This window comes from Suricata suricatta, chromosome 16 (assembly GCF_006229205.1).
Source record: "Suricata suricatta isolate VVHF042 chromosome 16, meerkat_22Aug2017_6uvM2_HiC, whole genome shotgun sequence".
Lineage (NCBI taxonomy): Eukaryota > Metazoa > Chordata > Mammalia > Carnivora > Herpestidae > Suricata > Suricata suricatta.
This window is the reverse complement of record NC_043715.1, coordinates 46,257,126-46,270,075: the sequence shown is the minus strand read 5'-3', so window position 1 is coordinate 46,270,075 and position 12,950 is coordinate 46,257,126. Positions and strand designations below refer to the sequence as shown.

Sequence of the window (12,950 nt, the reverse complement as noted above, 5' to 3'; positions counted from 1 at the left end):
GCGCCCCCTATTGGACGCGGAAGGAACCGTGGGAGAACAGAGCTCTTCCCGCCGGTACAGGTGCACCACCACCTCATCTCTTTACATTCTCCCCACAGCTCTAAGAGAACGTACTATTCGTACCATATGGGACTGCAGGTCAGTGAGGGTCACCTGCAAGTAAATATTGAGCTGTGTTCGGCTGCATCCAGTGGGAAAGCAATGCGCTCTCCCAGATACCAGCCACAATCTGGAGTATTTGCGTCTCACCTTCCCTCCTGCCCACGCTTCCCATCTCCACCAAATTCTTGTTGTAGGTCTATGTCTTGATGTGTAGGTGTGCGCTCATAGTGACCCAAATGTAGTTCACCAATCTTCTCCCTAATTATCATCTCCCACACAAAATAAGATAAATAAAATAAAATAAAACAAAACAAAATAAAATAAATGCGACCAGAGTATCAAGACTGCTGTGTGTGGTAGGCTTCTTATGTGTTGTGTGTGCTGTCACTGTAGGGCTTAGGAAACAACCTAAAATGACATTTTAGACATCCCTGTTATTCTTTTAATGTTTACTTTTTTATTTATGAGGGGGATGGGGGGGGAGGACCCCAAGCAGGATCCGTGCTGTCAGCGCAGAGCCAGACCCAGCGCTTGATCCCACCAATGATGAGATCATGACCTGAGCTGAAATCAAGAGTCAGAGGCTTAACTGACTGGGCCACTCAGGTGCCTCAAGACGTCCCTGTCATTAATCATCCTTCCTGGCAGTCAACCACCAGGGACTTCCCACTGGATGGCCCACCCTCTTAATACTCCGTGTTCAACCATCTTGCTGGCTCGATCCCACCTCCATCGATCATCTCTCCCTCCAAACCTGCCTTCCTGGTCTAAAAGGAGCTTCCAGTGCTCATCCCAACAAGCGCCCGCCTCAATGCCCATCAGCCATTTCCCCCTCCCCCCGACTCCCTCCATCAACCCTCAGTTTGTTCTCTGTATTTAAGTTATCTTGTTATTAATGTAGTCCATAGTTTCATTAGGGTTCACTCTAACTTAGAAAGACAAGTATTGCATGATCTCACTCATGTGTGGGATCTTAAAAAGCTAAACTTAAAGAAACAGAGGTTAGACTGGTAATTTCCAGGGTCTGGGGGTTGGGCAAGTGGGAAGATGTTGATCAGAAAGTACAAGCTTCCAGTTTTAAGACAAGTAAGTTCTGAAGAGCTAATGTTTAGCACAGTGACTATACTTAACAGTATAATAATACATACTTGAAAGTTGATTAAAAAATAAATCCTGGTGGGTGCCTGGGTGGCTCAGTAGGTTCAGTGTCCGACTCCTGATTTCAAGTCATGTCATGATCCCAGGGTCATGGGATTGAATCCCATGTTGGGCTCTATGCTGGCAGCATGGAGCCTACTTGGGATTCTCTCTCTCCCTCCCGCTCTTTCAAGATAAATAAATAAACATTTTTAAAAACTTAAATAAAAAAATCTCAAGTGTTCTTACCACCAAAGAAGATAGTGATAGATGAGGTGATAAAAGTGGTAACTAACCCTATCTTGGTAATTATTTTGCAATATATATACGCACCACATCAGCATGTTGTCCACTTTACACTTACACAGTGTTACATGTCAGTTATAAACGAAGCTGGAAAAAAAGGAACCCAACTTCAGAGGAGCCTTGAATATTATGAAGTAGTCTGTCACAAGTTGTGGGGGAACAAGGCTTCTGGCCAAGAGAACAGTACGTGTAATTGATACTAACATACGTTTATGTGCGTTCAGAAAGGTCTGGAAGAAAGTTTACCCAAATGGAAAACCTTATTTTCTTGGGTAACAAAGCACAACATTTCATTCAAAGATCAGCATTTCTTGAACTTAGGCATCTGGAGGTTGAGCCGGGGCTTGGCCGGTCTGGCCTCAGCCCCCCTCCTGATGGCCGTCATCTTCCAGTGACATCCAGTGGCCCAGCCCGGCCCTGTTTTTTGTGGTGACGGCAGAGGGGAAGGAGGGAAAACCCAACTGCACAAGTGCTTTTCATGTCTGTGATCATTTCACATCCATGTCTCAAAGCAAATCACAGGGCCATGGCCAAGATCAAGATGTGAAGACATATATTCTATCCATGGGGATGTAGAGAAGGATTAAGTGTTTCGGAATGATAATTACCATTGGGTGAGTTGTACTTTATCATTTTCTGTGTTGTTTAAATTGTTTTTTAATGCGTATTTATTATTTGAGAGAGAGAGAGCTGGGGAGGGGCAGAGAAAGAGAGGAACAGAAGATGTGAAGCAGGCTCCATCCTGACAACAGAGAGCCGATGAGGCACTCAGACTTACGAACCCTGAGATCATGGCCGGGGCCGAAGTTGGACGCTTAACTGACTGAGCCACCCAAGTGCCCCTGTTTAAATTATTTTAATAAGCAGGGTGTATCCGTTTAACATCAGTGGGAAAAAAGTAATAAAGTTATTTGATTTAAAACAAAAAAGAACAAGGCTGCCCAACTACTTACATAGATTTATGTTGTTTAGATTTTAAATGGTTAATTTTTTGGTGAAACTTATTTTTTTTAAGGTTTCATTTATTTATTTTTGAGAGAGACAAAGAGAGCCTGAGTAGGTGAGGGGCAGAGAGAGAGGGAGACAGAGAATCCCAAGGAGGCTCCGTGCTGTCAGCGCAAAGCCTGATTTAGGGCTCAAACTCACAAAGCGTGAGACCATGACCTGAGCCAGATGGTAAACCGACTGAACCACCCAGCGTCCATGGTGAGACCTATTGCATGAGTTTCCCAAGGATGTCGTAGTGCATGACAAGCCTCTGTCGTCCACCAGCTGCCCTCAACCCCCGGCTTCCCGTGGTTTGTTAGCCACGTCACTCCAGTCTCTGCCTCTGTCTTCTCATCGCCTCTGCCTCCGTCATCTGTCTCTTTTGTGTTGTTGTTTTAATGTTCACTTACTTATTTTGGAAGAGAGGGAGGGCACACACTCGCATATGTGAGACAGAGGAGGAGACAGGCAGAGAGAGGAAGAGAGAGAATTCCAAGCAGGCTCCGTGCTGTCAGCACAAAGCCCGATGTGGGGCTTGAGCCCATGAACTGCAAGGCCATGACCTGAGCTGAAGCCAAAAGTCAGACCCTTTACCGACTGAACCACTCAGGTGCCCCTGTGTCTGTCTTCAATTCTGTGTGTCTCATTGCTCTCTCAGCATTCTTCTCTTTTTTTCTTAATTTTTAAAAAACATTTTAATCTATTTTTGAGAGACAAAGACAGCGTGTGAGCAGGGTAGGAGCACAGAGAGAGGGAGACACAGAATCCAAAGCAGGTTCCAGGCTTTGAGCTGTCAGCACAGAGCCCGATGTGGGACTCGAACTCCTAAACCGTGAGATCATGACCTGATCCGAAGTCGGATGTCAACCAACTGAGCCACCCAGGTGTCCCTCTCTGCCTTCTTCTTATAAAGAACCTTGTCATTGGATTTATGACCCACCCAGATAACCCATGACATTCTTCTCATTTCAAGATCCTTAACTTACTTACACCTGCAAAGTCCTTCTTCCAAACAAGGTAACATTCACAAGACCTGGATATTAGAATGCAGGCATGTCTTTTGAGGGCCACCATTCAACCCGCTATGCCTAACATATGTACAAACAATTTATAGAACATACATGAACTGTTTCAAGAAAAGAAAATGAACATTAACCACTTCCCCTAGGAAGTAAAACATTAGAACTTTAGAAATCCGCTCTGTCCCTTTCCAATCCTATCCCTTGCTTCTCCTCAGAAGCAATCTGCATTCTGAATTTTCTACTTATCATTCTCTCACCTTTCTTGAGAGTTTTCCCATATGTGAAGTATCTCGAAACAATACATGCTTATATTACGTTAGTTTTGCCTGGTTTTAAGCTTTACATACACAGAATCACACTATGCGTATTCTTCCGTGATGTTTCTCCCACTCTATATTATGTTTCTGCAATTCCATGTTGAGGCACGTGGCTGTAATTCATTTTCATTCATGGGATGGATCCATTTTATGAAAACATCACAGTCCATCCATATCCTATTATATTTTGGGGGGGGAGAGAGGGTGCAGTGAGCAAGGGGCAGAGAGAGAGAGAGAGAGAGAGAGAGAGAGAGAGAGAGAGAGAGAGAGAGAAGCAAGAGTCACTGAACATGGGGCTCGAACTCACGAACCGTGTGATTATGATCCGAGCCCAAGTCAGATGCTTAACTGACTGAGCCACCCAGACGCCCCTGTCCATCCGATTATGGATGCTTCATGACATTTTTATACATTACCTGGTGCAAACTTGCACAAGCATCTTCAGCGTATACACATGTAGGGGGGAGACTGAGTTCAATCCTTTCCATAAAGCAAACTTTTCCGACATTACCGCCTTACCTGCAATCCTCCTATCTGCAAGAGCAGTCCCGTCCTCTCCACCAGTTGCTATTATTGAGTATTTCAGAATTTGCTCACTTACTGGGAATCAAAACAGTGCCTCAGTTTGATTATAATTTGTGTTTCCCTGATTACTAATGAGGCTAAGTATCTTTCCCCACTTTATGGGCCCTTTATATTTCCTTTACTGTGAAATAACTTTGCCCATCTTTACCCTGGTTTGTCTTTTTTGTTGTTATATACATAAGAAGTTTATATATAAAGTTATTTATATATAAGGATATTCATTTATATATAAAGGTTATTCAGAAGCGCCTGGGTGGCTCAGTCGATTAGATGTCTGACTTCAGCTTAGGCCATGTTGTCACAGTTCTGGAGTTTGACCTTGACATCAGGCTTTGGGCTGACAGTTTGGAGCCTGAACCCTGCTTTGGATTCTTCATCTCCCTCTCTCTCTCTGCCTCTCCCCTATTTGCTCTCTGTCTCTGTCTCTCTCCCTAAAAAATAAATAAACATTTATGGGGTGCCTGGGTGGCTCAGTCGGTTAAGCATCCGACTTTGGCTGAGATCATGATCTCACGGTTCGTGGGTTCAAGCCCCACGTCAGGCTCTGTGCTGACAGCTCAGAGCCTGGACCGTGCTTTGGATTCTGTGTTTCCCTCTCTCTGTCCCTTCCCCACTCATGCTCACTCACTCTCTCTAGCTCTCTCTCTCTCTCTCTCTCTCTCTCTGTGTCTCAAAAATAAATAAACATTTTTTAAAAATTTAAACCGGGTGCCTGGATGACTCAGTCTGTTAAGCGTCAGACTTCAGCTCAGGTCATGATCTCACAGGGCATGAACTCACTTGTGAGTTCAAGCCCAACATTGGGCTCTGTGTTGACAGCTCAGAGCCTGGAGCCTGCTTCAACTTCTGTGTCTCCCTCTCTCTGCCCCTCTCCTCTCCCACCCTGTCTCTCTCCATTTCTCAAAAATAAATAAAAATTTTAAAATTTTTTAAAAATTTTAAACTTCCAGTATTTTGCTCTACCCCCTGGTATATTTCTGCCCATCTCCTTGGGATTAGCAGTAAAAGGCATCATATGGAGAGGTATAAAATGTTGAGCTTTTGGGGCATCTGGGTGGCTCAGTCAATTAAGTGTCCCACTCTTGATTTCAGCATAAGTCATGATCTCACAGTTCATGAGATTGAGCCCCGAGTCAGGCTCTGCACTGACAGCTTGTGGACTGCTTAGTATTCTCTCTCCCTGGCTCTCTGCCTCTCTCCCATTTGCACATGCTTTCTTCTCTCTCTTTCTCTCTCTCTCTCACTCTCTCTCAAAATAAATAAATAAATTTTAAAAATGTTGCTTGCTCAGGAAATAGCCTCCTCGACCTCAATCACAGCAATTTCCTCCTTGACACATCCCCAGAGGCAAGGGAATCAAGAACAAAAATGAACTACTTGGACCTCATCAAGATAAAAAGCTTCTGCAATGCAAAGGAAACAATTAAAAAAAAAAACCTAACAGGCAACTGACAAAATGGGAAAAGATAGTGGCAAATGGCATATCAAATAAAAGGCTAGTATCCAAAATATACAAGGAGATCACTAAACTCCATACCCGAAAAATGAATAATCCAGAAAAGAAACGGGCAGAAGACATGAACAGACACTTCTCCAAAGAGGACATTCAGATGGCCAACAGGCACATGAAATGATGCTCAGCATCACTCATTATCAGGGAAATACAAATCAAAACCACACTGAGATACCACCTCACACCGGTCAGAGGTGCTAAAATGAACAAATCAAGAGAATATAGATGCTGGAGAAGATGTGGAGAGACGGGCACCTTCCTACACTGTTGGTGGGAATGTAAACTGGTACAGCCGCTCTGGAAAACAGTGTGGAGGCTCCTCAAAAAACTATCCATAGAACTCCCCTATGACCCAGCAATAGCACTGCTAGGGATTTACCCAAGGGATACAGAAGTGCTGATGCATAAGAGCACATGTATCCCAACGTTCATAGCAGCACTTTCTACAATAGCCAAATCATGGAAAGAGCCTAAATGTCCATCACCTGACGAAAGGATCAAGAAGGTGTGGTATATATACACAATGGAGTACTACATGGCGATGAGAAAGAATGAAATACGGCCATTTGTAACAAAGTGGATGGACCTCAAGGGAGTCATACTAAGTGAAATAAGTCAGGCAGAGAAGGACAGATACCATATGTTTGCACTCATAGGTCTAACAGGACAAACCTAACAGAGGACCATAGGTGGGGGGGGCAGTTGCGGGGAGAAGCACTGGATGTTATATGGAAACCAATTTGATAATAAACTATTATAAAAAATGTTGCTTGCTAATTCTGAAATTACAGGAGGTGCAAACTACTTTGTGTGCACTTCCACAAGATTTTAAAACCCCCTCTCTCTGACTTACTTAATACCAAGGCTGACTCAGAATTGAAATCTGGCTCAGAAATTGTGAAAATTCTCAAATGCAGGCAAACTCCGAAAGCTGCCCCCAAAGACCAAACTCCTTAAGAGAGCCCAGAGCTCTCAAAACTGAGTGTGAACTTCATGTAAGGACTGAAGCTTTATGTGAACTGATTCCACTCAAACCAGCCTGTTCTTGCTCCTCTTACTACTTCTGAGACCTGCCTGGTACCATGTAGTGGTTAAAAAATGGAGCCCTTTGAACAGACAGACTTGATTCTAGTCTTGATTTCGCGGCTCTTGAGTTCAAGCCCAATGTGGGCTCTGTGCTGACAGAGAGCCTGGAGCCTGCTTCGGATTCTGTGTCTCCCTCTCTCTCTGCCTCTCTTCTGTTCATGCTCTGTCTCTCTCTCTCAAAAATAAACAAACATTTAAAATTTTTAAATAATGTAACTGCACAGGGTCAGATTTGGACTGTTTGCTCAACTGCTATGTCCTCAACCATGCCACAGTGCCGGGCACACAGTTGGCGTCCTATTAATATTTATCTGCTTATTACATAAACTGCTTGGCCAAATTTTCTGTCCATTTCTCAATCTTATTCAAAACAGGCTCTCCTCTCAAGAGCAAAGCTTTCCCTAACACTCTCTCCAATGAAGGTGACACATTTGACCACCTCCAATGCATCTCACGGTCAGAAGCTAGGTCAACACCTCTTCTCAAAACCACAGACGTCCTTGGGGCGCCTGGGTGGCTCAGTCGGTTGAGTGTCCGACTTCGGCTCAGGCCAGATCTCACGTTTGTGGGTTCGAGCCCCGCGTTGGACTCTGTGCTGACAGCTAGCCCAGAGCCTGGAGCCTGCTTCAGATTCTGTGTCTCCCTCTCTCTCTGCCCCTGCCCGCTCATGCTCTGTCTCTGTCTCAAAAATAAATAAAACAATACAAAAAAATTTAAAAAATGTTTTAAAAATTAAAAAAAAACCCACAGACGTCCTTGAAGATGGACATAGTGGGCACTTCTAAACTTCCCCAGATAGACTCCAGCATTATGAGCATGCAGGCTTAGTTTCCATCAACTGGCTTTTCTCTGGAGTATGGTCATATATTTCTGTATCTTCCTCTGCCCACATGTTTTTTTATTTTTCTACTGTTTTTATTTATTTTAGAGAGATAGAGAGACAGCATGAGCAGGGGAGGATCAGAGAGAGAAGGAGACACAGAATCTGAAGACAGGCTCCAGGCTCTGAGCTAGCTGTCAGCACAGAGCCTGATGTGGGGCTCAAATCCACAAACCATGAGATCATGACCTGAGCCGAAGTGGACGCTTAACTGACTGAGCCACCCAGGCACCCTTGCTCATATATTTTGGGTTTTATCCTGGATATGACAAGTAATCCACCATCAAGACTCTGGATTTGGTAATGTTCTACTGAAGAATATTCATTTCTTTTGTTTCAGTGAGCAGTTAACTTGGCTGAACTCAAATGCACATCTTTTGAAATGAGATCTTCTTTAAGTTCTTTTAACATCACGTGCCACTGCCAGGAGTTTCTGAGCACCTAAGCACTTCAACAGTCCATCAGATATGTGGGCAGAGTTTTTATAGATCTGGGGCTCCCCAGCTCGGGCTCTCACCAATCGGAGCCCCTGTCTTCGCTGCCACCAGGCTCTGCAATCACCCTGCATTCTGTCCTCTGGTCCTTCAACTTCAGAAAACTTTCCTAAGCTTCTCCTTGGGTTTCAGCTTTCCTCAAGGCACTGCCCCCACTGCCTGAGGCCAAAGCTTTAATAACAAGAAACTCGCTTCCTCTCACCCCATTCCATATCTGCCTGCTTCTTGATGTCAGAGAATCGTTTTGTTGTTGTTCGTTTGCTTCTGAACATTTTATTCTGAGTTGATGGCTGTTCTTTCTAGGATGCTTGGTCCAGTAGGCCATGACCAGAGTCAGAAACCCCCTGCCCCCCGCCACAGCACTTCTAGAGTAGAACCCTCCACCCTCTTAGGAAAACCCTTCCTTTCTGAAAATCTGTCTCCTTTGTCCCTGTCTTCTCTCAAATTTTCTCCCTCTCTCTCTTCCAAGAGCAGCCCTGCTCCTGCAAGAAGGCACAAGAGTGGCCTTTGGCCAGAGCTGGCCCAACAACCACACAGAAAGCACCTTGACTTTCTTCTCCTCTTGGCCTTCCCTTGAGGCCGGTTCAACCACACTCCCGCAGCCCCTCTGATCCTTGTCTCCATCTGAAACCTGAACCCGACCTCTTCACTCTCTGACTGAGCCCCGTGTTCTACTCACCCCCCCTCACTGTGTGACACCCGTTGCCTGGGTCTTTGCTTAACGTCCCAAAGAACACAAACACAACTGAAGGTCAAGTCTCCTTCCTATTGAAAGACTGGTTTTATTTTTATTTCCTTTTGAACATTTGGAATCTTTTGTTTTAGGCTTACAGGGAAGTTTTTCAAGAACCACAGGATTATCAAGAACAGTTTTCTGATGTCTCACAAAGAAAGAAGGTGGGGCTTGGCAGCCCAGAGTGGTGGTTAAGAGCATGAAATCTAGGATCAGCACAAGGCCAGGCCCAGGCTCTAACCTGATCAGCCATGGAGCCCGTAACAACTCACCTCCACCTCTTTGGGTCTTACTTAACTCATCTGCAAACTGGGCGTGATCAACTCAACCCCACAGGCTTGCAGTGAGGACTTTAATAAGATCATGCCCAGTAGGAGCTTCACACATAAGGATAATTCCTGAGCCTGTGCGCACTGACAACCCCCAGCTGGGGCCGTGCTGGAGAAATCAGACTGTCCCAAGGAGAGTATTTGCTGGGGTGGGGGGGAGTGGGCCAACAGACATCTGCGACCCCAGTGACAATGGCCGTGCTTCACGATGGGGTGGAGATTGAGGACTTCCAATATGATAAAGACTTGGAGACATATTTCTACCCCTGCCTTTGTGGGGGTAACTTCTGCATTCCCAAGATTTGGAGAATGGGGAAGACGTGGCAATGTGTCTTCTCTCTCATTATAACAGTAATTTATGACAAGGACCCGTTTATGTGTGGAGTAATGGTCCCAGCCCTTTCCACTCACAAAGAGTTAGTTAAATGCTAAAGAAGCCTTTGGGAATCCACATGCTGAACATTTGGGAATGAGCCAGGCTGGAAAACTCAAATGCAAAGTTACTAGCTTCTTCCTGAGGACAATTGTTTTGTAGCTGGCTCTTTCAGGGTAGTGTGGGTCCTTGTCCTTGTCTGCCGAGCTCATTGCAATGGAAGAAGCAGGTGCATGACACGACATGCCTGGATTTGGTGCTTGAACTTGAATTGGACGTGTTCTTGATTTTCCATGTGAATTTTATGTCTTACCCCCGATTTCTTCTTTATCTGATGGCAGCAGCATCTACCTCAAAGTCATTAGGATTCCTTAATAAAAAAGGGGGGTTCTAATTTTGGCTTAGTTACTAAGATTATTAAAATTAGCCCTTTCTTTGAAATCGGACATCGGCTTTGCTGTCCTAAACTCAAATTAGCTGCTTTGTCCACAGAGCACTTTCCATTCTTGCATTTGTTAGAACATTCATCTGCTGTTTAGCACACCATCTCCACGCTGCTTCCTGCATAGAGTTCTGCTCATGGTATTAAACAGAAAATACACTGAGCTCACCATTTTTCCAGAGCGAAATTAGTACGAAAGAAAAGGCAAAAAGTGAAATGGACAAAGAATCTGGCATTTCCTCATCAATCTTCCACACATTCCTCGAAAATTGGGATGAGACAAAAAGAAAAGCCGCTGAAAGAATGGAATTGGTAGCAGAATGAGAGGAGGAAAACTGGCCAACTTATAAATTAAACACTTAAATGGTTTTGCCAGGTCAGAGCAGGTAATAACTGTGTATGAGTCTTGCTTGTTTGTTGTTAATAAGGCTAATGAAATTGCTTTCGAGGGGCGCCTGGGTGGCTCAGTCAGTTAAGTCTCTGACTTCAGCTCAGGTCATGATCTCGAACTTTGTGGGTTCGAGCCCCACGTCGGGCTCTGTGCTGACAGCTCAGAGCCTGGAGCCTGTCTTCAGATTCTGTGTCTCCCTCTCTCTCTGCCCCTCCCCGACTCGTGCTCTGTCTCTGTCTGTCTCAAAAATAAATAAATTATATAAAAAAAATTTTAAAAAACAACTAAGCAGCCCTTTAACACACACACACACACACACACACACACACACACACACACACACCACTTTCCAACAGCAAGGTTACGTGCAGCCACTACATTAAATAAAAAATTGTACGCCAGGAGTGTGACCTATGTGATACGGTGTTGTACAGCATATCCATGGGGTGAGAAGTCTCACTGCCGTTCAGGGTTGCTGGTGCCCAGGGAACCCGCCAGTGACCTGGAGGCAGCGGCTGCTTAGCTGACAGCATGGTGTGTGCTAACTGCTGGGAATTACTGCAAAGAGAAACGAACTGTCCCAGGCTCAAGTCTGATGCTTTTGTAAATCCCAATCTTAACCCCTTCAGCTGATGATGAATTTCAGATGGGAACAGGTGCCCCTGATGTAGGTCTACCACGAACATAGAAGGAATAAAAGTGCCCAATCCAGACATCCGGGGAGAAAACAACTGCACTGGAAATCGGTGATCCGTGATAATCTACAGAGACGGCAGTGACTTTGTTTCCAAAGCCGCTGAGTTCATAAATCTGTTAACTACAAAAGAACAAGGTTTAAGCCTATGGTAACAAGAAAGTGAAACCAGGGTGTTCTGTGTGATACCTCGTGCCTTGCGCACCTTGCCAGGCCTTTGAGACAACCTCTGGGAACTGATTTGTAATCCAGGCTCTGTCTCTTACTAGCTTTGTAGTCTTTGGCAAGGCCAGTGGATTTGTCACCTCTACAATTAGGAGACTAGATCAGGTGATTTCTAAACGGTCAGTACTAGAATTTCATCCTTCATAGTTTGCAGGAGCTGAATGGGTCATTGAAAACTTTATAAACTCAAAACTAAACCATGAACTATTAGAGAAGGAGAACCCAGGCTTCTTTAGTGATTTGATGTTACCACACTCCTGAGTTTGAAAATAAAGTCAACTGGGGCGCCTGGGGGGCTCAGTCGGTCGAGCGTCCTACTTCGGGTCAGGTCATGATCTCACAGTTCCTGGGTTCAAGCCACGCACCGGGCTCTGTGCTGACAGGCCTGGAGCCTGTTTCTGATTCTGTGTGTCCCTCTCTCTCTCTGCCCCTCCCCTGCTCATGATCTGTCTCTCTCTCTCTCAAAAATAAATACATGTTAAAAAAATTTTTTTAAAAAGAAACTAAAGTCAACTATTTAAAGGATTCCACATATATTTTAGTGTTCCCATCCAGAAGCACTTTTTTGGGAAAACAATCATGCTTCTGATTGTTGTGCATATTAATTTATCATCGGAATACTAAATAAAGTCATAATTCAAATAAAGAAAGAGCTTCACATGTAAGATCATAAGCTCACAGAATGCGATCATTATCAGCAGTACTAGCATTTAGATTTAAACCAAGAAGGGAAGCCTGGGTGGCTCAATCGATTAAACGTCCGACTTCGAATCAAGTCACCCTCTCTTGGTTTGTGAGTTTGAGCCCAGCGTTGGGCTTTGTGCTGACAGATCAGAACTTGGAGCCTGCTTCAGAATCTGTCTTCTCCCTCTGCCTCCCCACTCATGCTCTATCTCTATCTCCTGCTCTCTCAAAAATAAACATTAAAAAACGTTTTTAAACCAAGAAGTCTTTCCTAAGATTCTCACTTGGAAATGTTTTGGAAATAGTGAGAGGTGGTTCATTTCTCAACTCTGTGTATGTGTTAAATTGTACTAAATGCAACTGAATTGTTTGCATTAAAAGGGTTAACTTTTTAAATGTTTTCTTGATTTATTTACACACACACACACACACACACACACACACACACACACACACACACACACTGTGGGGCTTGAACTCACAACCCCAAGATCAAGAGTCCTCCACTCCACTGACTGAAAGAGCAAGGCGCCCCCTCACTTCAGTAAAACCCAAAACATTCTCATTTGGGAGAGGGTCCTAGGTCTGAAGCACACTTGTAGCCATGATTAGCCTTTTCGGGGAGTTTGGGTCAGGCTGGAGGGCAGAGG

At 44.5% G+C, this 12,950-nt stretch overlaps 1 pseudogene; it reads left to right on the top strand.

Moving 5' to 3' along the window:
- Positions 1 to 9,683: 9,683 nt before the first annotated feature.
- Positions 9,684 to 9,923, top strand: LOC115279687 (annotated as a pseudogene).
- The last annotated feature ends 3,027 nt before the right edge of the window (positions 9,924 to 12,950 follow it).